At 38.0% G+C, this 27560-nt stretch overlaps 1 long non-coding RNA gene across 8 annotated transcripts in view; it reads right to left on the reverse strand.

Moving 5' to 3' along the window:
• Positions 1-27560, reverse strand: part of LOC144324179 (uncharacterized) — a 45979-nt gene that overhangs the window by 2529 nt on the left and 15890 nt on the right. For 2 of the 8 annotated variants that reach the window (XR_013389598.1, XR_013389597.1), the window contains 3 exons: positions 5629-5820; positions 1196-1361; positions 434-576 (listed from right to left, as the gene is read on the reverse strand). This is a non-coding gene — a long non-coding RNA (uncharacterized LOC144324179). Of the gene's footprint in view, positions 1-433; positions 577-1195; positions 1362-5628; positions 5821-6601; positions 6729-7225; positions 7640-8393; positions 8495-27560 lie in introns of those variants that run through there. The other 6 variants (XR_013389595.1, XR_013389593.1, XR_013389592.1 and 3 more) reach the window with 6 other exon arrangements.

Here is a 27560-nt window from a genome sequence, read left to right on the forward strand (position 1 = left end):
TATAACTGATAGGCAATAGTGCAGGGCCTGAATCTTGCTAATATATTTATCAAAAATGTGTGGCATCATTCTCTTATGTGATCAGTTTATGATCTCCTTTTCTCTGGAACAAAGGTTAATTTATACATCTTGGCAGAATATTTTTACCAGCCTTGAAGCTGACAGACTGACAATCATGATCTAAGCTTTTCAAATGAATGTCTTTTAAGTTTCTAACACATGCTCAAGGCACAATAGAAAAATTGGATCTTATGTGACACCCAGTAATACACTGTTGGATGTGAGTGTGTTATAGATCACATGGGCTGGAGCCTACATGAAGCATGCTTTACTAAGTACGGCACTGAATAAAAGCTCTTGGGCTTAGCACAGCAGACTTCAGCCAGCAAGTTCAGAATTCAACTCCATAATGGGCTCAGTTCAAACAACTTACCTTTGCTGAGCCTCTGTCCTGACATGCTGAAAGGAGAGGACATCTCTCTTGTTGACTTGTTTGAACATTCTTTAGAGTCTCTGTAGTTCCCAAGCTCATGGTCTTGACGGTCCCCAAGTCTTCCAAGACACAGGAGCCTAGAGCTACATGTGTGGCAATGTTAGATCATTAGGTTGGGAGAGGGAATTACATCAACATGAAAAGTCTGGGGCGCCTGGGTGGCTCAGTCAGTACATGCCTGCCTTTAGCTCAGGTCATGAACTTGGGGTCCTGGGATTGGCTCATGCTCTCTCTCTCAAATAAAATCTCTAAAAATAGACAAAACATGGAAGGTCTATTAACCACATAAAGCAATTCTAGCTGCACAGCTCACCCTTTCAAGCTGTTTTCTGTATATCCTCCAGACTATAGGTCTGCAGGCCTTATCCTGGCCAATCACAGGTCGAAATTGTGGAAATGGAGAGAAAAAGGGGATAATGGTCTGATTCTCCTAGGAACAAGATGTTTGAAAAACAAAATTTCCCCAACTATTTCTGTATTTTTCATATCATTGTAAAAACATTTGAGAGCAAAGACTTTCACTTCAAAAATGGCAGAATGTCTGCTATAGCCCCTTCTTGTCTTAAACTCTAACAGTGAAGAGGTATTTACAATCCCACTAGAATATAACAGTGTACTCTGAACCAGCAATTAAGATAAATTCTTGAAAAATGGAAGACAAACAGTATCTGGTTGGAACAATGGATTCATTCTTCAAAGTACCTGATGGAGGGTACTGTTGACAACACAGAATGGCTGCAAGGATGCTACAAATTCAAGAGTTGGAGCCTCATCGTGTGCGCTTCTGGAGCAACTGACAGGAGGTAGGCATTTTGATTCCCGCATATAATCTCTCCCTCCTTGTGTCAGACAGAACAAGGAATTATTCCTAGGCCAGAGCAAAGAGTAAGGATACTTGAATTGCAGGCACAAGGCAAAGTCTCCCGTTTGGTAAACACCCACAGGATGAAGGACCCTCTGTGCTCAGATCATTAGGTATTGGAACAGCCTGCCTAGAAGTTTGTCCCACCATCCTCCTTAGATTTATGGTCAGGGGTCTCCCAAACCCAGCATCCTGACCAGTTTCTTCAAGCAAGTTGTATGGTAAACACAGCAAGGTTAATGAGGAAATATCAATACTAAGATGGATATGCAACCAAATATCACCCAGCATTGGAGGGAAGCCATGACTCTGAATTGGAATCCCCAAACTTAATATATACCAAGGAAAAGAATTAAAATTAAGAGAATTTCAGAAGTATGCCCAATATTCTCAAATTTTTAAATATCATATTCATTATAAAGAATCCATTTCATATCTTGAAAATAAAATGTTAGCATGAAAAACTCAATACATTGGCCATTTAGCAGAAAGGACACTGTTGAGAGCAACTTAGCAGGATTGAAGCCAAGAAATCCTGCTGGAATTTAGCAGAAGATTTTTAAAAGTCTGATAATTAAGAGGAACAGCTACTATTATTCTCATAGTGCTTTTTCTTACTTCCTCTACCCTTTTCCTTCATCCTTCTGTCTCCTTCCATCCTCTCCTTTTTTAGTCACCTTATTTTAAGTTTTAATGTCGATGGCTGTCTCAAAACCACTTGGACGTGAGGATAAAACAAACATGAAGTATAGTCTCATTTCATTGAGATTTAAGAATGTCCCTTTAAACACACAAGATACTCTCATTTTTACAATTGTGTTTTTCGTAGTTTTGATGCCCAAGTTCTAATTCCACCTGGTCTTATTACTCAGAGTTTCCTTTTCCTATCCTAGGACCCTTAGTTTTCTAGATCATGTTCTGAAACAATAGCATACAATATGCAACATCATAATGGCCATGGCAATAGATTCATATGCTAATCAGGAGTGCAATTTATAGAAGAAGAAAGTGTCTGAAATTGGCCTTTGATTCTATGGATTCATTGTTGGGTTTGGGCCAAGCTCCGTGAGCTTACTACCATGACATTTCAGATAGGCCTTATTAGAAAAAAATCTGTTTTCCTTTTGTAATAATCTAGGTTAGGTAGGAATGGTTTTCTGACCGACCAGATAAGTCTCTATGGGTATTCTTTTTTAAGCTATCACCATTCCCCAGACTCAGTATAGCTCTTCTATTCAAACAGTGAACACATTGATTACTCAGGATTCATTTTTCTTTTCCTAGGAGAGCCCTCCTTTGCTTTAGAAACATACCCCTCCCTCCACACTTTTCAAGTGAATGGAGAGAAGCAATTTTCAGTTCTAGAGCTGAATCTTGATTAATGCCTAGACTTAAAGCTGGCCATGATAATCTCGTCCTACTTACTAATAATTGGCTCAAGAAGCCAGTCTTAAGCCAATCAACACATGGCATTCCTATGGTCCAATTGTCACAATAAGACCTAACGAGGCTCATTTAAACTCCTGGAAGAAATTTTGTTTCATGGGTAGACAACATTCCTGTCTAATGTTGGATGTTCTGAGTTTTCTGTTGCCTACAGTCATGCTGGCTATCATTAAAAAAGTCATCCTGAGGAGAACACATACAGGAAAAGGTGGAGAAAGGTGGCCGAAACACCGATTATACCTTGTCTGGATTCTACTCTGATCTTGGGCTCTCAAATAGATTCAATTTTTCCCTACTGTTTTAAATTAGTTTGATTTAGAATCCTGTTACAGACTGCCCAAAATTTTAATAAAATTGTACACTTTATATGCTATCACTTGGATATATGGTCTCCTAACACAGCAAATTGGAGAATATCACAATGGCTTAATTTTATTGAAATAAACAGTGTCTAAACAAGTGATTCCTTTAACTACTGTCACACAAGAAAAAAGTTCTGTATTCTCTTTATGTGATAGAGTAAAAAATTATCAATAGGGCCTTCCTCATTCCTTTTGCTTATTTTCTATTTTGCCACTCTTCTCCTGACCCGTCCCATCCTCCAATCCATCTGAGGAACAAGGTAAAACAGCGCTGAGGCAAAAATCTCAACAGTAAGGAAAGACTGCCCAGTCTTCTATATCATGACCTTTGAACTGTGACCCTGATCACCATTTATTTGATGAGGGTATCCACCCAGGGCACACAGCTTCTCTAATCCCCTAATACAGCCTGATTTACATGGCAACAGGGGAAAGCTTGGTTTAGGCCAGATATAGTGTCCACACAAACCAAGACTTACTTATAACCCTCACTTAGAGAAAAGAGAGTCGGTATAATCCATCTACCAGCCCCTCACCAGTTGGGAACTCCAGTAGATGGGCTCAGATTATTTTGGTAGTTGCCTTGAGTATCATTTAGAACACACAGGACATGGTGTTAGTCCATTAACCAAGTCAGTGTATTTCAAGGGTTATTTGGCATCCTTGGCAATATGCCATCCCATCAGCGGCTATGGTGGACATTTTTTCTATATACCCAGTCTGTTCTATCTACTAAAGGGCTCATACCTGAGCTAGGGCATCAGCTTCCTGACTGCCAGGAAGTGTCGGTACCTTATGAACCAGGGCATGGAAGGCAGTGAAGACTGCCTTAGGTTTTTACTGGCCAGCCCAAATGTCTTACTATATATCCTGACTCCACAAGGGTTTAATCATGATCATCCACCCCTTAGTAGCTCATTGTCCAAGCCATAGGGTTATTCACTTGGAATAGCCCAATTGTCAATCCAAAGGGTTAACGGCCAGTGGTTATGAATGATCATTAGCCGAATAGTTCTGAGTTCAGCCCACTGGCTACTGTGGTCCATTCCTGGTTCCATCTAGATGGTGTCAGTATTAGGCAGAAAAGTAACTGCAGTCCATATGGGCAGGTTGCCCCAACTGGACCCATCTGTAGACTCCTAGGAGAGAGGAGTTGGAATTTCCCCTCCTCCTTTCTCTACAGGTCAAATGGGCCACCATAGGAATAGGAATGTGGGCATTTATAGGGTCTACTGACACCAGCATTTCTAAAGCTAGAAAGCTGGCAAACATAGTGTTCCTCTGCTGCAAATAGGCATGCCACTTTGTCAAAGTGGGGTTTGAGCCATGGGAGAAGTAAGTGGATAAAACATTCTCAACCCACACATTGATTCAAAGGGAAGCTCTTACCATGCTAGACTGTTCCTTCCTGAGCAGCTCTACTGATGATTGCATACTGCTAGGAGCTGTTGCTCTATGTGATATATATCAGGCTCCTGCCCCCTTCCAAAGCTGAGACCAAAATTCCAAGGGTACTCTCCTTCTGTTGTTTCTGCCACAGCATCTAACCCATACCTTTTAGAGTCACAGATACATCTAACTCAGGATGACCGTGCTTGGGAGATGCCCAGAACTTTAATCAGCTTCTCAAGTATTTTTGCCTTCTCAAAAGGTGGCTTGCTGCTGTGATCCCCAGTTCTATGTGTGCTCTTTCTTTGCCAGACAGTATAAGGCTAAAAAGGCACTGTACTAAGTGGAAAATAGAAGTTCTCCGAAGCACTCAAATCCTAAAAAGGCTTGCACTTTTTCTATGCAAAAAGTGGATTGGGTTGGATAAACTTGCACTTTTTCTATGCAAAAAGTGGATTGGGTTGGATAAACTTGTACCTTACCAATATGGAAAAGATGAAATGAAATGAAATGAGGTCATTTAGGGCAAGAGAGGTTTTAAAACAGAGCCAGGGGACCTTTAAGGAGATGAGCCTTATGCAAGTCCTCACTGGAGAATCCATGAATTTTTTAAATGGGCAAAAGCATGATTTTCCAGAGACTCATAAATCTGCAAAATCTACAACTTGCCACAGTAGGAGACTTTGCTTGGTGACAGTCTTAGCAACAAATTATAGTCTGTCAAGATTAGTTTTCTGTCACCAAAATCAGTCAAAATTCTAAGTAAGATATATAAGGAAATCCAAGAAAAATGACAAGAGTAGAAGGATCCTGAGCTCACCTAGTTGGATAAACATAATGAAGCAATAACTACATCTATTACAACTAACTTTGAAAATGACCTGAAAACTAGCAGAACAGATCTTCCACAACTAGTCAAAAAAAAGGCCACATCAAAAGGAGCAAAAGGGGGCAGAGCCACAGTCAAAAACCAACCCCCCAGCACAGCTAACCATAAATGGGAGGGACATCACAAGCATGGAGACACCTGGGGATCAGACCCAGTATCTGCCTTGGGGACATGGGAAGATGAATACCTGTGATATCTGGTGTGAAAATCAGCAAGTCTTGGGGTGCCTGGGTGGTTCAGTGGTTGAGCGTTTGCCTTTGGCTCAGGTTGTGATTCCTGGATCCTGGGTTGGTGTCCTGCATCAGGCTCCTTGCAGCAAGCCTGCTTTTCCTTCTGCCTAGGTCTCTGATTTTCTGTGTCTCTCATGAATAAATAAAATCTGTAAGAAGAAAAGAAAGGGAGGAGGGAAGAAAGGAAGAAAGAAATAAAAAAGAAAAAGAAAATCAGCAAGGCTTAAATCCAGGAGAGTTTAAGGATTATAGGAAACTGAGTCTCTACACTTAAAGGGCCAGCACACTAAATAACTTGGCCTGAGACATAGCACAGCAGCAGCAGACTGAAAAATACCTGAAGGAGATTTGACTAATCTTAGGATGTGTGCTAGAGGGCAGGAATCTACAGATTTATCTTGGTAGGAATGATTTCTCTTGACCTTCAGATATTTGCTTATCCAGACTAGATAGAACTGGTTCCTGAAAGGGTCCAGATAACACTCTAATTTGCTAGCACTTCCATGCCCAGCTTTTTGTTTTCCTACAGACCCTCCCACACAACAACCCCACCTGGAAAGACACAGCTCCAAAGCAGCTCCTGCCCTAGCAAACCTGGCAAGCAGCCGTTCCATTCCAAAGTGACTTCTGCCCTGAGGAGTAGACATAACCCCACACACACCACTATGCCTGCAAACCCTGTAGCCAAGCCTCCTAGCATGCTGCATAGAGAGAAGCTCTGCCCTTTGTGTACCACAGCTGTCCCAGCAGCTAAACGTAGACAGTGAGGCTGATTTACAGCTCTGCCCACCAGGAAGCCTACAGAGACTGTAACTAGGCCTCTCAACAGTGAAGTAATCCAACCTTGCCCAGAGTGCCCACAGCAAGTGAAGGCCAAACCACCAGCATACCCATAGCAATTATGCTTAGCCACAATAAGAGGGAGCATACAGCCTACTCCAGGGTGATGTCTGGAGCACCTGGTCTTGGTGACCAAGGGGTGTTGCACTACAGGGCAGCACAGGATCTCTTCTATACCACACCACTATTTTCAAGGTCAGGAGACATAGCTATCTACCTAATACATGAAAACAAACAGAGGGGGTTAAGCAAAATGAAGAGGCAGAGGAATAGGTCCTAAATGAAAGAACAAAACAGAAAATCACAGAAAAGAGCTAAATGAAATAGAGATAAGCAATATGTCTGATAAAATTTGAAAGTAATGGCCATAAAGATACTCACCAGACTTGAGGAAAAAGCAGATAAGCTCAGTGAAAACTCCAAGAAGTGATAGAAAATATTTAAAAAAACCAGAGATGAATACAACAATTAAAATGAAAAAGTATGCTAAAGGCAATTGACAGCAGATTAGAGGATGCAGAAGAATAGATTAGAGATTCGTAACAGTAATGAAAAGAAACCAAGCTGAATGGCCAAAAATAAAAGAGAGAGAGAGAGAGAGAACAGGTGACACCATCAAGCATAGTGACATTCGCGTTATAGGGATCTCAGAATGAGAAAAGAGAAACAAGGAGAAAGAAAACATTATTGAAGAAATAACAGCTGAAAACTTACTTAATCTAAGAAACAGATATCCAGGTCCAGGATTCATAGATAGTCCCAAACAAGGTGAACCCAAGCAAGTCCACACCAAGACCTATTTAAGATGGCAGAAATTGGGGATCCCTGGGTGGCTCAGTGGTTTAGTGCCTGCCTTTGGCCTAGGGCGTGATCCTGGAATCCGCGGATCGAGTCCCACATCAGGCTCCTGCATGGAACCTGCTGCTCCCTCTGCCTGTGTCTCTGCCTCTCTGTGTCTCTCATGAATAAACAAAATCTTAAAAATAAAGGGTAAATAAATTTTAAAAATAAAAATAGTAAATAAATAAAATGGCAGAAATTAATGATAAAGAGAGAATCCTAAAAGCAGCCAGAGAAAAGCAATAGTTACATATAAAGGACAACACCACCACCACCACCCAGCCCCTATAAGGCTATCAGCTAACTTGTAGGCAGAAACTTTGCAGGCCAGAAGAGAGTGGCATAATCTATTTAAAGTGCTGAGTGGAAAAAAAATCTACAACCAAGAATACACTATGCAGAAAGATTATTCAGAATTGAGGAGAGATGTGAAGGGTTTCCCCCAAAATTAAAGAAGTTCATCACCACCAAGTCAGTTTTGTAAACGTTAAAGGGAGTTCTTTCAGTGAAAAGGCCAGAACCATAAATAAGAAACTGATAAAAGAAAAACATTTCACATGTAAAAGCTAACATGTAATAAAGGTAGATCAATCCCCTATAAATCCAGTAGGAGGCTAAAATACAAAAGCAGTAAAGTCAATTATATCTTCAACAATTATGTAAAATAGGACTTCATAAACATAAAAGATGGAGAGGGGAATAAAAATTTAGTGCTTTTACAATTTGCTTGCCTTAATCATCAACTAATATAAACTGTGGTATATATGTTACTTATGAACTTAAGGGTAACCACAAATTAAAAATCAGTAACACACAAAAAAATAAACAAATAAGTAAATAAATAAAGAGAAAGGAATCCAAGCATAACTAAAGAAAGCCATCACAGCACAGGGGAAGAGAGCAAAAGAAGAAAGTGTCAGAAGAACTACAAAATCAACCAGAAAATAAGTAACAAAATGGCAAGAGTACATACTGATCAATAATTACTTTAAACGTTAATGGACTTGGGGCACCTGGGTGGCTCAGTCAGTTAAGCGTCTACCTTTGGCTTAGGTCATGATCTCGGGGTCCTGGGATTGATTCACCATGTCAGCCTCCTTGCTCAGGAGTAGTCTGTTCTCTCTCTGCCACTGCCCCTCCTGCTGCTCTCTCTCTCAAATAAATAAAATCTTAAAAAAAAAAAAAAAAAAAAGTTAATGGATTCAATGCTCCAATCAAAAGACAGAGTAACTAAATGGATACAAAAATAGAACCCAGAGAAGGCTGGCAAGATAGTAGAGTAGGAAGACAGTAAGCTCACCTCATTCCATGGATACAACTAGGTAACACTCAAATCAGTGTGAATAACCCAGAAAATGACTTGAAGACTGGCAGAAAAAAGTCCACAACTAAGGAGAAGGGCAGAGACATAGGAGCTACACAGACATGTAGGACCAGCTGAAATAGGGAAGCAGCTACAGTCCCAAAGAAGGGAGTAAAACAGACTCTTACACCAAGGAGCATGCAACGGGGAGAAAAATCCCCATAACATTTGGTTTTAAAAACTAGAGAGGCCAAATTTCTTGAGTTCTTACAACTAGTGGGACTTAAGCCTACAGTTTTCAAAAATCAGTGGGCTAACTGCTGGGGAGCCCAGAAGTTGGGAGGAAGCTAAATCCTCACCCTTAAAGACACAGTACCACAAACAGCCTTAGGAGATAAAGCATAGAAGCAGCAGTTTGGAAAATGCCTCTGGCATATGGGAGGCAGTTATTTACTAACCTTAGAGCCTATCTCAGAGGGGCTGAGTTACTGAGGGACCTCTCCAGGAACAAAGGAGCTATCAGGTGCCATTTACTCCCTGGCCTATCAGCATAAACACACATCTGCAGGAACTAGCCTGACTACCAACATTCACTATCTACATTGCTTACACAAAGCCCCATCCTCCTGCACTTCAGGAGCCTAAATGAAGCATCTGCCCACCAATGAAAACTTCTCCAGACACAACACAGGCAAAGTGCCCTGCAACTTGGTGCTACTGCATCTATGGCAAACCAATGGTTTAAACTAAACTTAAGCCCAAGGTGGCCCCAAACTGATCAACTAACACCACAGGTACCAAACACTGTCTATGACAGGCAAAGAGAGTCACTGCAGACAACTGACCTGAAAAATAAAGCAACCAAGACAAAGTAGCAGGACACACCAGCATGTATAGGAGGTACTCTCTGAAGTGCAGGAGGGTGGGAACACTACATTGTAGGGCACATAGGATCTCTTCTTCATAAGGCCATTACCCTCAAGAACAGAAGTAGACTTTTCTAACACAGAGAGCAGGCACAGAGACTTAGACAAAATGAGATGACAGAGGAATTTGTCCCAAATGAAAGAATAGGACAAGGCCATGGCCAGAGATCTAAGTGTAACATATGTAAATAACATGCCTGATAGAGAACTCAAGGTAATGATCATACAGATACTCACTGGACTCAAGGAAAGAGTGGAAGACACAGAGATCAAGAACAATAGAGCAAAGATAAAGAGCTCAATAAACAAAATGAGAAGCATGCTTGATGGAATAAACAGCTGCTAGAAGAAAAGGAGAAACAAATTAAAAACCTAGAAGACAGAGTAATGGAAAGCAATCAAGCTGAACAAAAGAGAAAAAAGCATTATGCAAAATGAGAATAGACAGGGTACTCAGTGATTCCATGAAACATAACAATATTCACATCATAGGGATCCCAGAAGGAGAGAAAGAAAAAGGGGTAGAAAAATTATTTGAAGAGATGAAAATTTCCCTATCTGGGGAAGGAAACAATATCCAGATCCAGGAGGCACAGAGAGCCCCCAAGAAAAATCAACAAAAGCAGATCCATACCAAGATATATTATCATTAAAATGGCAAAATACAGTCATAAAAAAAATTAAAGCAGCAAGACAAAAGAAAACAGTTATATACATGGGAAACCCCATAAGGCTATCAAAGGGTTTTTTAGGAGAAAATTTCCAAGCCAGAAGAAAGTGGCATGATAAATTCAAAGTGCTAAATGGGACAAATCTGTGGCCAAGAACCTTGTATCCAACAAGGCTATCATTCAGAATAGGAGAGAAAAGAATCTCCCAGACATATAAAATCTAAAGGAAATTGTGATAATTGAATCATCCCTGCAAGAGATATTAAAGGGCAGTCTTTGGACGGAAAAGAAAGACCAAAAAATGACAGTAGAAAACACAAAAGCAGTCAAAATGAATGTTTTTGTAAAATATCAGCCAAGGAACTCACAAAATAAATGGATATAAAACAGGACACCATATACCTAAAAGTGGGGAGAAGAGTAAATAATGGATTCAAACATAAACGATCAACTTAATATTGCAGCCAACTTAATATAAACCGCTATATCCAGAGATGTTATATGTCAGGTTTAATCAGATCGGTAGTGAAATGAAATAGAGAGGCCAGGCCAAAGTTGGTCGAAACAGGTTTTTAATGGGACGTGCTCTCCGGTGAGGTTCCACAGCCCACAGGGGAGGAAGAGAGCAGGGAAATTGAGGGCCAGGGAAGTCACATGCAGGGGAGTGCAAGTGGGCTTTTTAAAGGGGGGATTGTGTGTCTGTACAGGATGATAGGTATTAGGCATAGTACTGGTGAAATCGGCCTGGGGCAATAACTGCCCATGCCCTTATATGGGATCAGAGTAAGATGCAGTTCAGGTTTCCTGCATAGGTCCAGGCTCCCCCTGATAACATGTCTGCCAGCGGTCTGCTGGTGATGGGAAAGTTCTGAGGTGGGGGCAACAGGTGGAGGGTCTACCACCATTTTGTTGGTGCCTCCCCATCCCCCTTGCCCCCGCTGGCCCAACATTATGTACTAACCAAATGGTAACCACAAATCTAAAATCAGTACTTGACATGCAAAACAAAGAGAAAGGAATCCAAGTATATCACCAAAGCAAGCCAGCAAACCATGAGAGAAGAGAACAAAAGAAAGGATCAGAGAACTACAATAGAAAACCACAAAACAAGAACAAAATGGCAATAAAAACATATCTCTGAATAAATACCTTGAATATAAATGGACTAAATACTCCAATCAAAAGGCATTGGATGATGAAATGGATTAAAAAAAAAAAGAGAGAGAGAGAGAGAAAGAGAGAGAGAGAAAGAGCAGTCCGGGTGGCTCAGCGCCGCCTTTGGCCCAGGGTGTGATCCTGGAGACCTGGGATCGAGTCCCATGTTGGGCTCCCTGCATGGAGCCTGCTTCTCCCTCTGCCTGTGTCTCTGACTCTGTGTCTCTCATGAATAAATAAATAAAATCTTAAAAAAAAAAAAAAGGCCCATCTATATGCTGACTACAAGAATCTCATTTCACATCTAAAGACTGAAAGTAAGGGGATGGAGAAACATTTATCATGCAGATGGCTGTCACAAGAGAGCTGGGGTAGCAACATTTAGGTCATACAAAATAGACTTTAAAACAAAGACTATAACAAGAGACAAAGAAGGATAATATATACTAATAAAGGGAACAATCCAACAAAAAGGTAAAATAATCATAAATATTAATGCATCCAATATGGGAGCACCAAAATATTTTAAAATAAACGATAGTAATAACAATAATAGTACAGAACTTTAATACCCTAATTACATTACTGGACAGATCATCCAAACAGAAATCAATAAGGAAATAATGACTCTGAATGACACACTGGACCAGATGGATTGAACAGATATATTCAGGACATTCCATCCTAAAACAACAGAATATACATTCTTCAAATGCACATGGAACATTCTCTAGAATAGGTCACATATTAGGCCACAAAACAAGTCTTAGCAAATTCAAAAAGATCAATGTCATTGCATACATCATTTCTTTTAAAAAAATATTATTTGAGAGAGTGAGAGAGAAAGTGCAAGACAGCACAGCAGAGGGAGCAGTAGAGGGAGAGGGAGGAGCAGTGTCCCCAATGAGGGAGAACGCTGTGGGGCTCAATACCAGGACCCTGGGATCATGATCTAAGCTGAAGGCAGACACTTCACTGACTGAGCCACCGAGGTGCTCTGCATGTATCTTTTCTGACAAAAACACTATGAAAATAGAAATCAACCACAAGAAATCTGAAAAAAAAAAAAAAAACATTGAGGCTAAATAATATGCTAAAGAATGAATGGCTCTACCAAAAAAATCAAACAAGAAATAAAAAATTACATAGAGGGAAATAAAAATGAAAACACAATGGTCCAAAATCTTTGAGATGCAGCAAAAATGGTCCTAAGAGAGAAGTTTAAGGCAATACAGGCCTATCTTAAGAAACAAGAAAAATTTCAAACAACTTAAGCTTGCATCTATAGGAGCTAGAAAAAGACAACAAAGAAAACCTAAAACCAGTACACGGAAGGAAGTAATAGAAATTAGAGCAGAAATAAATGAAATAGAAACTAAAAAAAAAAAATAATAGGACAGATCAATGAAACCAGGAGTAGATTCTTTGAAAAAAAAAAATCAATATTGATAAACCTCTAGCCAGACTTTCAAGAAAAAGAGAAAGGACTCAAAAATCAAGTGAGAGAGGAGAAATAAAGTAATTCAAGCACTAAGAGAATATTAATCTATATACCAACAAATTGGACAACCAAAAAGAAATGGATAAATTCCTGGAAACATATATCCTACCAAAACTGAAGCAGGAAGATAAACAAAATTTGAATAGACCAATCGCCACCAATTTGAATCAGTAATCAAAAAACCCCCAACAAAATTCCAAAAACATCTTCACAGGTGAATTCTACCAAACATTGAAAGAAGAGTTAATATTTGTTCTTCCCAAAGTATTCTAAAAAAATAGAAAAGGACATATAACTTCCAAATTCATTATAAGAGACCAGCATTACCCTGATACCAAAACCAAACATCACACACAAAAAAAGAGAACAGGCTAATATCTCCAATGAACATAGATGTAAAAATCCTCAACCAAACACTAGGAAATTAAATCCAACAATATATTTTAAAAATCATTCACCACAGTACCCGCCCAAAAATAGACACAGAAACCAACAGAACCAAACAGAAAACCCAGAAATAAACCCACTGCAGTATGGTCAATTAGTTTTTGACAAAGCATGAAAGAATATCCAATGGGAAAAGGACAGTCTTTACAACAAATGATGTTAGGTAAACTGGGTTAGCAACATGCAAAAAAAGAAACTGGACTTCATTATCACACCATCCACAAAAATAAATTCAAATAAAGACCTTAATGTGAGACCTGAAACCATAAAAATCCTAAAAAAAGAATATAGGCAGTAACCTTTCTGACATTGGCCATAGCAAATTTTCTAGATAGGTCTCCTAAGACAAGAGGAATTAAAGAAGAAGAAAAAAAAAGAAAGAAAGAAAAAAGAAAAGAAAGAAAAGAAAAGAAAAGAAAAGAAAAAAGAAAAGAAAAAGAAAAAAAATCAACTACTGGGACTTCATCAAAATAAAAAGCTTCTGCACAGTGAAGGAGATAACAAAACTAAAAGGCAACTTATGGAATAGAAGATCTTTGCCAATGACATATTCAAAAAAGGGTTAGTTTCCAAGATATATAAAAAAACTTCTATAATTCAACACCCCAAAAACCAAATAATCCAATTGAAAAATGAGAAGGAGGCACAAATAGACATTTCTCCAAAGGATATACAGCTGGCAAACAGACATGAAAAGATGTTCATCATCTTTTACCATCAGAGAAATACAAATCAAAACTACAATGAGAAAAAAAAAAAAAAAAAAACTACAATGAGATATCACCTCACTCCTGCCAGAATGGCTAAAATAAAAACTCAAATACAACATGTGGTGGGGAGGATGTGAATAAAAAGGAACCCTCATGCACTCTTGGTAAAAATATGAACTGGTGCAGCCACTGTGAAAAACAGTATGGAGGTTCCCAAAGAAGTTAAAAATAAGACTACCCTACCATCCAGCAATTACACTACTAGATATTTACCCAAAGAATAAATACTAATTCAAAGATACACATGCACCCCTATGTTTACCGCATCAGTACTTACAATAGTCAAGAAATGGATTCAGCCCAATTGTGCACTGATTGATGGAGAAGGAAGAAGTGATATATAATGGAATATTATTCAGCCAGCAAAAGGAATGAAATCTTGCCATTTGCAACAATGTGGATAGAGCTAAGGTGTATTCTGCTAAGTGAAATAAGTTAGTCAGAGAAAGACAAATACCATATGATTTCACTCCCATATGGAATTTAAGAAATAAAGCAAATGAGCAGGAGAAAAAGAACAAAGACACAAACCAAGAAACATTCTTAATTATAGAGAACAAACTGCTGGTTACCAGAGGTGGGTGGTGGGTGGTAGAGGGTTGAGTGAAATAGGTGATGAGGATTAAAGAAGGCTCTTGTGATGAGCCCCTGGTGATACATGGAATTATTGAATCATCATACTGTACCCCTGAAACTAATATAACACTGTAAAGTTATGCTTACACCGAAAGATGCTGAGTCAATTCCTTAATATTCAACATGTAGTCTAGTTCTTTGAAAAAAAAATTTAGCAAAAAAATTCTTTTTTAAATCTCTGCAAAATTAGAAATGGAACTCTGAAAGCAAGTCTAAGGCTATCTATCTTCACTAATCTCAAAACCTCACCTTTTCTTCTCAAAAATGCTGATAGATATTACAAAAGATTGGGATATTGGAACAAAATTACCCTGTACTTAAGGGAAAGAATGTTTAATAGCAATGATCTCAAATCACTTTAAAAAAGAACTTGCATTTTTTTTCTCTATTGCCTATAGAGATACATTCTATGGTATTTTTGAGATATAAACACAGTCTACAATCACCCAAGACTGAAAAGGAAAGGGGGACAAAGAGGAAGAGATCTTTTAAAAATACAAACTGCTAAAAGTGTTCTTAAACCAGGGTCTAGCACCTCTGATTAGAAGCCAATATGTCCCAAAAAGTCCCCTTGGAAAAAATTCAGATACATTCCCTATGCCTTTATAATGCAAATTTTCTGCCCCTGTCTTCTCTAGAACCTGAGAGCCATTCTTTGAAATATGGACTTTTAAGGAGTTGTTTTTTTTTATTAGAAAAAGAAAGATGTATTTGGAAATCAGATCTATAATGTTCTTTCCACAAATATTAGTAAAAACAAAAGGCATTAGATTTTACTTGTATATGTCTGTGTGTTTAAATGCCTATACATATGTTATAAATGTAAGATTATTTTCGCTACCTCTGGATGGCATTCCTAAAATTAATTTTTTTTAAAGATTTTATTTATTCATGAGAGACAGAGAGAGAGAGGCAGAGACACAGGCAGAGGGAGAAGCAGGCTCCATGCAGGGAGCCCGATGTGGGACTAGATCCTGGGACTCCAGGATCATACCCCTAGCCAAAGGCAGACGCTTAACCACTGAGCCACCCAGGCGTCCCCCTAAAATTAATTTATACAAGAGTTGTATTTAGTTAAATTAAGGGAAACTCTAATAAGGATCAGCATTCTAAAACTCTCAAAGAAACTAACCCAAATGATTTTCAAGTTCATGCTTTCTGAAAAATTATTTAATATTAAAGCTAATATAAGGTTGTTTGCTTAATTAAAACAGACATGTCTTCAAAGTTATTAGCCTTAAAATTAAAACATTTACTTTGCCTGGGTTTACTTAAAGCTACTATTATGTCTATTACAATATGTTTAGCATGGGAAGATAATTAACTTGGCTGTCTCACAGTTTGTATGGATAATCTAAGCATGATTATTAAGAACAAGTAAATCAAACAGATGTGATAAGAAATAAGTTTTTAGGTAAATTTTTCTTTTGGAGAGAGAGAGTGCAGCACACGTGCACACACACACACTTGGGATGAGGGTGGGGGAGGGCAAGGAAGAGGGAGAGAGAATCTTAAGCATGGTCCATTCCCAGTGTGGAGCCCCATGCCAGGCTTGATCTCACAACGCTGAGATCATGACCTGAGCTGAAATCAAGAGTCAGACACTTAAACAACTGAGATACCCAGGCACCCTTAGGTGAAATTTTAAAACAACTTTCCCAAATTGTTTTGGTAACCTAAAATCCTGAAATTCTGCTAAGTAATGAATTAGGCTGAATTAGATTGAATTCATTGAATATCTAGGTCATTACCAAATAAGATAAACTTTAAGTACTTAACATAGATTTATCTACTTCTGGCTTATTACAGAGAAACAAAAAATAAGTTGGGGTATTAGCAAACATGTATTGTGTTTTATTAAAAAGATTGTACTATGAAGAAGCATGTTTCTAGAAGTTATGAAATGTATTCATAAATTTGCCAATCCAAAAAATGCTGTTACAACAGAATACACACTTACTACTATTTAGTTTCCTAGAAGTTAAAGCTTCTAAGAATTAAAAATTCTAATACATGAAGTTAAAGTTGCTAAAAATACAGAAACAATTCTGTATGTAAGAAAAGATGTGTATCTTTGATAAAATAAAGTATAAGAAATGGAAATACGTTTTTCTTGAGGAAAAAAAAAAACTTTTTTTGCCCTATAGGGAGGGTAGTTAAAGAAAACAGAGGACAAAATCTGAACCAAAAAAAATGATAGATTATAGAAAAGAAATTTTTGCAATGGAATTTTATACATGGTCAGTACTGGCTATAAGATTAAAGTACGTTTGTTTAAGAATGATTCCCTAATATTTAAAGTACACTCATGCAACTTCTGGGCAACATGGCCAAGTAGGAGGACCCTACTATCCTCACCTTATCCCACAGATACAACTATACAACACGTCAGTGTAAATAATCCACAAAATGACCCAAAGACTAGCAGAACAAATCTTACAACTAAGTATAGGGAAGAGGCCACATAAAAGAGAGTAGGAAAAGGACAGAGAAACAATCAGAAATTAAACAAGTGGGGCTCTCCAAAAAGAGGGAAGGACCATGCCCAGATGGAGAAGGGAGAGAAACAGACCCCCACACTGGGGAGCCTGCATGGGAAAGACAAATCCCCATAACACAGCTTTGAAACTGGGGGAGCTGAATTTCATGAGTTCTTAAAAGCAGCAGTACCTAAAACATATATATATATAGGGCTCAGCTCTGGGATAGCAGGTGGGTGAGAGGCTCAGCTCTGGGATAGCAGGTGGGTGAGAGGAAAGAGTCCCCATGAGCGGCCTATGAATAGGAAATTTATTGGACAGAAATCCTTGGGGAACTCCTTCAGGAGCTAAGGAACTGGCAACAGCCATTTCCCTTCCTTACCACTCAACGTACACACATGGCCACCTGTGGGGTTAACTCCCTAACTTCATAGCCCTGCTGTTAAGGGCTCAGCATACTCCTCACCCCACCACCTCCACCCTGTGCTGAGTGTTAGCATATCTATCCTTAACAATACTCCTTAGGCCAGAGCCCATATAGGGCAGTGCCACAGGCCTGGCAGTGTACAAGTAGCCCTTACAGCAGCCATCACCATTCCAAAGTGACTCATGCTCCTGAGACAGGGAAATATAACCACACAAACTAGTCAGAGACCCTAGCTTAGGCTGGAGGCAGACAACTGATCTGAATGCAAGCTCCACTTACCAACAAAAGCTTCTCAGGGGACAACACAGGGAAAGTACCCTGCAGTTCCATGCTATTGCATCTCTAGAAAATGCTTAATCCAACTCAATTCAAGCCCAAAATGTCCCCAAACTCGACCACTAACACCACAAGGACCAAACTCTGCCCACAACAGGCAAAGATGCTCACTGCAAGGCCATCTGGCTGGCTCAGTCAATAGAGCTTGTGACTCTTGATCTCAGGGTCATGAGTTTCAGCCCCATGTTGGGTGTAGTGATCACTTAAAGTTAAAAGGGAACCACTGCTGATGACTGGACTAAAGGAAAAAGTGGCTCAGGCACAAGAGCAGGTGCACAATTCTCACACAGGAGACTCTCCTCAAGTACCAGGTTTGGGTGAACATGGGACACTGGATAGCAGGGCACTATAGGTAGGACCACTTTTTCATAAGGCAATCACTTTCAAGAGCAGGAGATGTAGCTGTCTTTTGTAACACACAGAAATAGACACAGATTTAGATAGAATGAGGAGACAGAGGAATATGTTCCAAATAAAAGAACAGGACAAAACCACAACAAGAGACCTAAGGGAAATGGAGATAAGTAATATACCTGATAGTGAATTTAAGGTAATGACCATAAAGATACTCGATTGGACTTGAGAAAAGGGTAAGGACATCAATGAGACTCTTAACGATGAGATTCAAAAAAAACAACTAATCAGAGATGAAATAAATGAATTAATGAAATAAACGAATAAATGAAATTAAAACCACACTAGATGGAATAAATAGTAGACTAGACAAAACAAAGGAATGAATCAGTGACCTAGAGAACAAAGTAATAGGAAATAATCAAGGATAGAGGGAAAAAATATGCAAGATGAGAAAAGTTTTCAAGGAACTTGATGGATTGATGGATTTATCTGCCTCTGTGTGTGTGTTTCTCATGAATAAATAAAATCTTTAAAAAAAATTAAATCTTTTTTAAAAATTTTTTATTTATTTATGATAGTCACACAGAGAGAGAGAGAGGCAGAGACATAGGCAGAGGGAGAAGCAGGCTCCATGCACCGGGAGCCCGACGTGGGATTCGATCCAGGGTCTCCAGGATCGCGCTGTGGGCCAAAGGCAGGCGCTAAACCACTGCGTCACCCAGGGATTCCCCCCAAAATTAAATCTTTATGTACCCAACATGGGAGCACTGAAATAATTAAAACAGTTAATAACAAACACAAAGGAAATAATTGATAGTAATACAATAATACTGGAGGACTTTAACACCCCACATACACTGATGAACAGATCTTCCAAACAGAAAATCACAAGGAAACAGTGGCTTTGCTAAATGTTCATCAACTGATGGATAAAGAAGTGGTATATACATACAATTGAATATTACTTGACAATCAAAAAAATGAAATATTGGTATTTGCGATGATGTAAATAGAAGTGTTTTTTGCTCAGTGAAATACGTCAGAGAAAGACAAATACCATATGATTTCACTCATGTGGAATTTAAGAAACAAAAGAGATGGGGGCATCTGGGTTGCTCAGTCAATTAAGTGTCTGCTTTTAGCTCAGGTCATAATCCCAGGGTCCTGGGATTGAGCCCCACATCAGGCTCCCTGCTTGACGAGGAGACTGCTTTACCCCCTCCCTCTGCCTTTTGCTCCTTTTGCTTGGGCTCCCTCTGTCAAATAAATGAAAAATATTTTTTAAGAAACAAAAGAGATAAACATATGGGAGGGGTGGCAAAAGAGGGAAACAAACCATGAGACTCTTAATAGAGAACACACTAGGGTTCATAGAGGGAAGTAGGAAGGGGATGGGCTGGATGGGTGATGGGTATTAAGGAGGGTACTTGTTATGACAAGCACTGGGTGTTGTATGTAAGTTATGAATCTCTAAATTATATTCCTGAAACTAATAATATAATACACTATATGTTAACTAACTAGAATTTAAATAAAAAGTTTTTAAAAAGGAAACAGGCTTTGAAAGACACGTTGGAACAGATGGATTTAACAGATATAGTCCTAACATTCTATCCTAAAACAGAATAAACATTCTTCTCAAGTTGACATGAAACATTCTCCAGAATACATATTAGGCCACAAAACAAGTCTTAACAAATTTAAAAAGATTGACATCATTCTGTGCATCTTTTCTGACTTCAGCATTATGAAACTAGAGATCAACCACAAGAAAAAAATATAGAAAGAGCAAAAATACATGGAAGTTAAATAACATGCTACTAAACAATGAATGAGTCAACCAAGAAATCAAACAGGAAATAGAAATTAGGTGGAAACAAACAGACAAAAATGAAAACACAATACTCCAAAATCTTGGGTGGCAGCAAATGCTGTTCTAAGAGGGAAATTTGTATCAATACAGACCTAGTTCAAGCAGTAAAAAAAATCTCAAACAACCTGACTTTATACCTAAAGGAGCTACAAAAAGAACAAAGAAAACCCAAAACAAGTAGTAGGAAGAAATAATAAAGATTAGAGTGGAAATGATGAAATAGAAAACTAAAAAAATAGGACAGATCAATGAAAGCAGGAGCTGGTTCATTGAACAAGACTGATGAAATTAATTCAGCCCTAGCCAGATTCATTAAGAGAAGGGGGGGGGGGAGGGACAGGATGCAAATAAAATCAGAAATGAAAGGAGAAATAACAACCAATACAACAGAAATACAGTAAGTTTATGAAAAATTATATGCCTATACTTTGGACAACCAAGAAGAAATGGATAAATTTCTAGAAACATAATCTACCAAAATTGAAGGAGGAAGACAAAATTTGAACAGATTACCACCAAAGAGATTGAATGAGTAATCAAAAAACTCCCGACAAACTAAATTCCAGGAGCTGACAGCTTCACAGTTGAGTTCTACCAAAAATTGAAAGAACTAACACCTGTTCTTTTCAAACTATCCCCCCCAAAATAGAAAAGGACATAAATCTTCCAAATTCATTATATAAGACCAGTATTACCCTGATACCAAAACCAGATAAACACATCACACACACACACACACACACACACACACACACACACACAGAACTACAGGCTGATATCTCTGATGAACATAGATGAAAAAATCTCAACTTATTAGCCAACTGAATCCAACAATATATTAAAAAGTCATTCACCATGATCAAGTGGGATTTATTCCCAGAATGCTAGGTTGTTCAATATTTGCAATCAGCATATATATCACATGATTAAGAGAAAGGATGAGATCTATATGATCATTTCAATAGAGGCAGAAAAAGCATTTGACAAAGTACAAAATATATTCATGATAAAAATCCTCAACAAAGTAGGTTTAGAGGGAACATACATCAACCTAATAAAGGCCATATGTGAAAAACCCACAGTTAAAATCATACTCTATGGTGAAATACTGAGAGCTTTTCCCCTAAGGTCAGGAATAAGACAAAGATGTCCACTCTTACAACTTTTATTCAACAAAATACTGCACAACAATCAGATAAAAAAAAGGGGGCATTCAAATTGGTAATGAAGAAGTAAAACTTTCACTATTTGCATGTGATATAAAACTATAAATAGAAAACCCTAAAGGCTCCACCAAAAACTACTGAAACTCTTAAGTCACAGGATACAAAATTAATGTACAGAAATCTGTTGCATTTCTATGCACTAATAATGGAGCAACCGAAAGAAAAATTAATAAAGAAATTCCTTTTACAATTACACCAAAAGTATTAAAATACCTAGGAATAAACTAAACCAAGAAACACTTAACTATAGAGAACTGATGGCTACCAGAGAGGTGGGTGGGGGAAATGAGCAAAATGATAGGAATTAAGGAGTGTGCTCATTGTGACAAGCACTGGATGTTGTACAGAAGTGTTTATTTATTTATTTATTTATTTATTTATTTATTTATTTATTTATTTTTATTTTTTTGTACAGAAGTGTTTAATAACTAGCGTGTGTACCCGGAACTAATACAACACTGTATGTGAACTATATTGGAATTAAAATAAAACCTGAATAAAAAAGTACTCTAGTGCAAAATTAGAATTTGTTTCTTTCTGTTAAAAGGAAAAACTTATTTTTAGTTTATAAGCATTTAGGAACAAATTTTTTCTTTACCTTTAACATAATATGCCTGGAAAACAAAGATTCCAGGCTTTGTCTGTATCAGATTTTGATGATACAAAAAAAAAAAAAAAAAAAAAAAAAAACCCTGAGTCTTTTTAATAATAAAAGAGCTAAGTTTTATTCACAACTATATAACTTTCTGTTTTTGCCTTTAAATTCCTTGACTGTCACTTTGGTTCAATAAATATGTTTTCATGATTATCTGTGATCTGATTTAATCAAATGTTCAGACGTTTTCATTTTTAAAATCTTCCAAAATCAAATTCCTAAATGAAGCCTTTTTTGATAGCAATGTAAAATATTCCAGAAAGTTGAATATTTCAAAGATTTTGTTTCTCATAGTAAAAGAGATATTAAGATAAATTATACTTGTTATGTTAAATTACATGGGAAGTATGGTCAAAAGTGATAACAAACCCTCTTACATTATATTTGTATATTAAAATAAACATTCTAAAAGTTGTTTATGAAACATCTAGAAATCTGATAGGTCCTGGTGTGTTATTTTGAAAGTCATGTCACAGAAATAACCAAATTTCTGTATCAGTTACATCGTGATGAATTCTTATCAGATCTTTCACTATGGCCATTTTTAATCTTTTATCATTTACAGCTAGTTATTCTTTATTGAGATGCTTTACAAAAGCTTTCTGCAAACATTTTCATCTTCAGTTAGACTTATGGAAAGAATTCTAAGTGCCAGTTTGTGATAACCCTAAGATTGTAAAACTAAAGTAGGTAAGAATTTCTGGAACTAGTGGAAGAACTATATTCAAGCAGAAAAAAATTAGTAACATGAGACTAAATGAACGGAGGATTATAATTTTTATAATATTTTTGTTTGAAATATTTGATATTTTTTAATGTTCTTTTTTTCCAGATTAAAGAAAACTTGTTCTCTAAAGCTAATTCTGACTTACAGCAATTTGATAAAATATCCTTTTCTCCCCACTTGACCCCTCTAGAATTCAAAAACTCCGAATATTCCTTTATGTTCACGACAATATATTTATTTGCATAAGTTCAATAAAAATCTGTTTTATAACACAATTGAAAACATTGGTTATATTACCAAGGCTTTGACTGGAATGTCATTTTGGGAAGGTATGTACAGATTCAGATACGGTCAAACAGTTTTTAGGAACTCAGGTTGACTATAGGGGTTCAATGAAGTCCCTCAGAAAAACATTATATCTTGCTTTACAGGCATTGGGGAGGAAGGACTTCCTTTAACCTTCTAGGTTCTTCTAAGGGACTAAGAATGAAGTTGATTGGAGTCAGATTAACAGGAGAAAATCAAATTTAATAGTATACTATGGGGAATCCACACAGACGTGGAAATTCCAAAGACAGTGATGCAATATGACGCTTATGTGAGCTAAGGAGAAGGGTAGGGTCTGAGGATACAAAGGGGAGTAGACCATTAGCAGGACTGTGAAAGGAGATGTTGGGAAAACAAGGTGCTTGTTATGCAGAGAAGTTGCTTAGGTAAAGAATTATCTTTAGATAGATAGAGTTAGTTGCTCTCCTCCCTGGTACACACAGCAGTTGAGCGGAGGTAGAGAGCTTTCCTACCATCTGCTGGATTTGGGTTGCTTTTAACTCGAAATAATGTTCATGCTAAAGTGGCCCATCTTGGTGCAGCCTGCCCCTGGTCCCTACACAGGGTTCCCAGGAACCTTACCAGGTGTGTAAAGAAAGTCACTTCCTGAGCAGGTGCAATTAACTCAGGTTGTTTGGGGGAACTTGAGGGGAAAAAAAAATCATCCAATATATCTGAAGATGTTTCAAGCCAGACCTCTAAAAGTTCTCTTGATTGGCTATCCTAAGAACCCCCAAACTGAATATAAATAATAGTGAAAGGGAATAGAAGGGAAGGGAGAAGAAATGGGTAGGAAATATCAGAAAGGGAGACAGATCATGGAAGACTCCTAACTCTGGGAAACGAACTAGGGGTGGTGGAAGGGGAAGAGGGCGGGGGGTTTGGGTGACTGGGTGGTGGGCACTGAGGGGGGCACTTGACGTGATGAGCACTGGGTGTTATTCTGTATGTTGGCAAATTGAACGCCAATAGAAAATAAATTTATTACTTTAAAAAAAGAACCCCCAAACTGCTTTTTAAATTATTAATCATTTTTCTTTTGTTTCCATAAAAATACCTCTTATTTAATACTGGATTATTTGAACTATAGGCTTAAATTTGAAAACACATTTGCAAGACCACTTCCTGATGAATTTAACTGAGCTGACCTATTGTCAGAACTAAGACTGGTTTGTTGAGACTGAACCACCTATGAAGTCAACTTTTAATGTGAGAAACTTCCAGAGAAGTAGGCCCAAATGTCAGCCACCCAAAATGTGCCACTTTGGTCTATTATTTGAAGTAAAAGTTACTTAGGAGATAGCCTGTTCAAGGACACTAGACCCTTCTCTATAGCCCTGGAAAAGAGAAAATAAGTCTCCCATATGAAAGATAGCTTCCCCATACTAGGAGGTAAAGAGTTATCACCAAAGGCAGGAAATTCAGGGCTCAGAAAACTTATAAGCAACCTTGTTCCTTTTTTACAATTTTACTATCACAGTCCAAACTCTGCTTAGAATTTCTCACCAATTGAAGCTCCCAATATTAAATTCTTTGTCCTGTCAATTCTCCACAGACCATCTCTTTGCCTAAAAACTGCCTCCTTGGTTATTTATTTAGGTCTCAGTTTCATCATTTGGCATCTGTGTGTACATAAAACTTTTTTTCTCCTGTTGATCTTTCTCACAAAAGTTTAATTTGTCATCTAACTGGAAGACCTTGAAGGGTAAAGGAAGAGTATTTCCCTTCTTACACATACTTTGTAGAAAATTATTTTCCTAGCATGCTCCTGAAAGATGAAAGCAACGTTCACCATTATCTACACCTGGAGATTGTGTCTACTGGAAGAGATAGCACCACCAAGTTGCCCTATAACCCTCATGGAAAGGATCCCACCAAGTATGTTTAACTAATGTTTATGCAGCTAAACTCAAAGGCATTGATTCTTAGATTCATGTTTCTCATTTTAAAGAAAGTTCCAGTCACACACAAGGCACCAGAATGTATTGCAGACCTAAAACTCAAATTGACCCAGAGTTGAAGCAGAGGACATCCGGGTAGACAATTTTCCCAAGACATTGGATCAGGCCTGCGTATTTCCATGTTGTTGTTTTTTAAACCAATAACTTATTGTCTTTATAACACTTTTCTTAATCATCTTACTGGGGAAGCTCTTATCAGCTTTTCTCTGAAGAAATAGAACATCATTTCTAGCATATATCCTCATACTCCCTGTAGACCTCTTTGTCTAAAATGAAGAGTACCAAGAGTGGGTTTATGCTTGACATTTTAACTGGGAGAATACATCTAAGATTCTTAGGAAAATTGGTCATGAAGGACTGTTGAAGTATTTTGGTTGTTTGTTCTAATAAGCATTCTAATGCTTTTTGCTATATTATACGAATGAGGACTCCTTAATTGATAAAATCCTATAGTATTAGAAAAACTCACTACTTTCATATTGGTTATTTGCCATGTGGACTGAATCTAATTCTTTTAGTTGCTCCATTCTGCTTACAACTCCTACTAGTTGATACATTTTTTCTAAGTTCTTCTTACAATGGCTTCTCTTATTGGGAATAATTTTAGTCCTGGGTTAGCATTTTATTTTTTCTTGTGACCCTTATTACTGATGGTCAAGCCTTATTACACCCTTTTGTCCCTACCCTGCAAAAACTTTGATTTTGCAAACCTAACTGTTGGATTTGTGCCAGGGAAAATCATGAAATGCCTGACTTAATAGCTTGGACTCTATCCCTAGAGGGATGGAAAACTTAACTGGCAAAAATGTAAGATTCTCTTTTGTTGTTTTGTTGTTTCAGAAGAATTTGTTCCCTTCAAGGTCCTCCTTGATGGACTGAATCAAATTGGCAGGAGACAGATTAACATAAGAAAACAAAGTTTAGTTTAATACATATGGAGAATCCATACAGACATGGAAATTCCAAAGACAAGCAAAGTGAGGAGAAGCACGTAGGGTTTGAGATTTCCAAGGGGAGGAATACTATTTCCAGGCGGTAAGAAGAGCCAATGTTTGCTAATTTGGGATTTGTCTTCCCATACAGATGGGTCACTCAGATAAACTTTATCTCTGGCATAAACCATCATTCTGGGAAAGAATATCCAATGTGGCTTCTTCTATGGAGTTAAGGGAGGGATACAAAGTTTTTCTTGAGCCAGTGGAGTCTCAATTACCTTCAACTCAAAATAAGCTCCATGTTGACGTGGCCCATCTTGGATTGGCCTCTCCTTAGCATCTACAGTGCCCTCTGAAACTTCCCTGAGTTTCCCATATTGAGTTACGCTAGTAGATTTGTTCAATAAGAAGTAGCAGTCTCAGTCTTAATGGGTCAGTTTAGCTAATCTCATTTCAGAAAGGAGTAATGCAGGTATGTTTTCAAAGGTAGGCCTAGGATTCAAGTAATCAGGTATTAATTAAGCTGCATTTCTATGGAAACAAAGCATGCTTAATGATTGAATCAAATTATGAGCCAGTTTGAGTTCTCAGGGTGGTCAAAAATATTTGTAGACATCATGCTTGAAGCACATTCAAATGATGGCAGGCAGTGGCAATCTGATCTTTCTCCTTTATTGTTCAAGGTCTCTGGTGATCTTTGAGAGGCCTGCAGAACAACAGGCCCTAAGAGGTCCTAAGCTGAGCTATTATGATTTCTCTGAAGTTTATATTATCTTTTTTTTATACTCATTTTGCAGGGCTTCAGGAAAAAGGGCATTTTTAGTTCTCCGATTATTCCAAGTCAGAAATGTAGAAGAAAAAAAAAAAAAAAAAGAAATGTAGAAGAAAAATGTAAAATGTCTTGAGAGGGGATCCCTGGGTAGCTTAGCGGTTTAGTGCCAGCCTTGGCCCAGGGCATGATCCTGGAGTCTCTGGATCGAGTCCTGCATCAGGCTCCCTGCATGGAGCCTGCTTCTCCCTCTGCCTGTGTCTCTGCCTCTCTGTGTCTCTCATGAATATTTTTTAAAAATGTCTTGAGAATTGTAGCCAGGCATTAGAGGACACTAAAAGAAATCAGGATCTTGTCTAGTTTATAAAAACAGTACTATAATGTAATACCTACAAAAGGGGTGTTCCATTTTCTCCCTATAATCACCTTCATTTCTACCAAAAATAAGTTGTTTGCAAAATAAGTCTAGTTTCAAGAAAACCACTTGGCATTATTTATGTAAGTGCAGCAAGACTTGCAATCAATAATGTGGGTTCTTTAAAACCTGCTTGCTGAACTTTTCATAAGGAATCTCTAGATTGAACTTTATAATGGCCTCACAGCCAGAAGCCAAGACAAATACTTACCATCAAACTTCACCTGAAATACCTATAGTTTTGGATAAATTCCTCTCTTCTCAAGGTTCCCCATATATCCTGAAGTTCTTGCACCTGCTAGGAACTGACCT

The sequence above is a fragment of the Canis aureus genome, chromosome 11, assembly GCF_053574225.1.
Source record: "Canis aureus isolate CA01 chromosome 11, VMU_Caureus_v.1.0, whole genome shotgun sequence".
Taxonomy (NCBI): Eukaryota; Metazoa; Chordata; class Mammalia; order Carnivora; family Canidae; genus Canis; species Canis aureus.